Source organism: Gekko japonicus, unplaced genomic scaffold, assembly GCF_001447785.1.
Source record: "Gekko japonicus isolate JY-2015 unplaced genomic scaffold, Gekko_japonicus_V1.1 scaffold3852, whole genome shotgun sequence".
NCBI lineage: Eukaryota > Metazoa > Chordata > Lepidosauria > Squamata > Gekkonidae > Gekko > Gekko japonicus.
The window spans coordinates 16,228-18,570 of NW_015172133.1; positions in this window are offsets into that span (position 1 = coordinate 16,228).

The following is a 2,343-nucleotide window of genomic DNA, read 5'->3' on the forward strand; positions in this document are numbered from 1 at the left end:
TCCTCTATGAATTTGTACACTCCTTATATGTAAGACAAAGAAACTGGGAGATCTAGGATAAATTTTTAAGGCCAATTGCGGCTGGGGTGCAGGGCCTATTGGGGTCATGTTGTAGAAGAAGAGGGGCTCACCTTGTGTTGTATTCCTGATTGGAATCAAAGAATGTGTCCAGCCTGTTGTTGGCCTTGGAGGGTGAGGACAAGGATAGATGCTCATTCTTTGACTGTCTCTGTCCCTTTCCAGTACTAATAGTAACATAGCATGGGGCAGAGTGAGGGTGCTGGATGGGGCTCAGTGAGATCATAGGTGGCCCTAGCTGTGGGGCAGCCAGGGTAGATGCCATGAGCCATGTGTTGGAGGGTGGGGCAACTGCCAAGCTGCCCTAGTTGTGAGTTGCCACTGCTCTCTCTGCTGCAACTATGCAAACAATGGTAATGAGAGATATCACCGTCTAGCCTCGCCAGGGCCTTTTTTGACCTGGCCCCCACCTGGTGGAACATGCTCCCCATCGAGATCAGGGACCTGCGGGATCTTACTCAGTTCCGCAGGGCCTGCAAGATGGAGCTCTTCTGCCAGGCTTTTGGTGGAGGCAGCGGGCGTCCACCTATGGCCTCCCCGAGGTTGTTGTCTCCTACCTACTGGCCACCAATCTACCAGTAACCAGCTATATCCATCAATATGAATGGGTCAGAATTTTTACCAGCAGCTATAACGACTGATTTGAAAGGTTTGTAATGTAAATGTTTTATTGTGTTTTAAACCTTACTGTATTATTTAGGATGATGTGACCCGCCCTGAGCCCGCTTACGGGATGGGTGGGATACAAATATGATAAATAAATAAATAATCAAGCAAGCAAGCACTGGCTGACTGCCAGCCAGCTGTAGGGCAGAGGGAAAGGGTCCCCTTGAACACCCTCCAGCTGCATAGATCAGCGGCGTGGCCTTATTTGGAATACTCCGTGCAATTCTGGTCACTGTATCTCAAAAAGGACATCGCAGAGCTGGAAAAAGTACAGAAGAGGGCCCCCAAGATGTTTACAGGGTTGGAGCACTTTTCCTATGAGGAAAGGATGGAGAGTGTAGGACTTTTCAGTTTAGAGAAGGCACCGCAAAAGATGGACGTGATAATAGGTTTATTCAGTTGATATACAAATAGTATGGGTTTGTGCAATTATGCACAGGGTGGAGAGAGTGGACAGAAATAACTTTTCCTCCCTCTCCTAACATACTAGAACTCAGGGGAACCCAATGAAGATGATAGGCAGTAGATTCAACACAGACAAAAGGAAATATGTCGGCATTTCAAGTGATTAAACTGTGGTATTCACTGCCAGGGGATGTAATGATGGCCACAGGCATAAACTGTTTTAAGGTGGCTTATGTGTGTAAAGTAAAGGGGCCATGGTGGCTCAGAGGCTAAGATGCTGAGCTGCAGACTGGAAGGTCGGTAGCTCGGCAGTTCGAGACCTGAGTGCCGCGTGACGGAGTGAGCTCCCGTCTCTGGCCCCAGCTCCTGCCAACCTAGCAGTTTGAACGCAAGAAATTGCAAGTAGATGGTGGCTCAGAGGCTAAGATGCTGAGCTGCAGACTGGAAGGTCGGTAGCTCGGCAGTTCGAGACCTGAGTGCCGCGTGACGGAGTGAGCTCCCGTCTCTGGCCCCAGCTCCTGCCAACCTAGCAGTTTGAACGCAAGAAATTGCAAGTAGATAAAGAGGTACTAGGAGCTGTGGTGGCTCAAGTGGTTAAGATGCTGAACTGCAGGCTGTGGAAGGTTGGTAGTTCAGCAGTTCGAGACCCGAGTGTGCCGCATGACTGAGTGAGCTCCCGTCTCTGGCCCCAGTGCCTGCCAACCTAGCAGTTCAAAAGCAAGAAATTGCAAGTAGATAAATAGGTACCACTTCAGTGGGAAGGTAACAGCGTTCCGTGCACCTTGGTGTTTAGTCATGCCGGCCACATGACCACAGAAATGCCTTCAGACAGTGCTGGCTCTTCAGCTTTAAAAATGAGATGAGCACCGCAACCCTAGAGTCGGATCTGACTGGCTTTCGAGCAAGGGAACCTTTACCTTTAAAGAGGTACTGCTTCAGTGGGAAGGTAACAGTGTTCCGTGCACCTCAGCGTTTAGTTATGCCAGCCACATGACCGTGGAAAAAGTCTTCAGACAGCGCTGGCTCTTCGGCTTGGAAATGGAGATGAGCACCACACCCTAGAGTTGGATTTGACTGGCTTTCGAGCAAGGGAAACCTTTACTATGTGTGTAAAGTGCTGTCAAGTCACAGCCGACTGACGGTGACCCCAGCCAGGGGCTCTGAAGGCAACTGAGAAGCAGAGGTGGCTTGCCC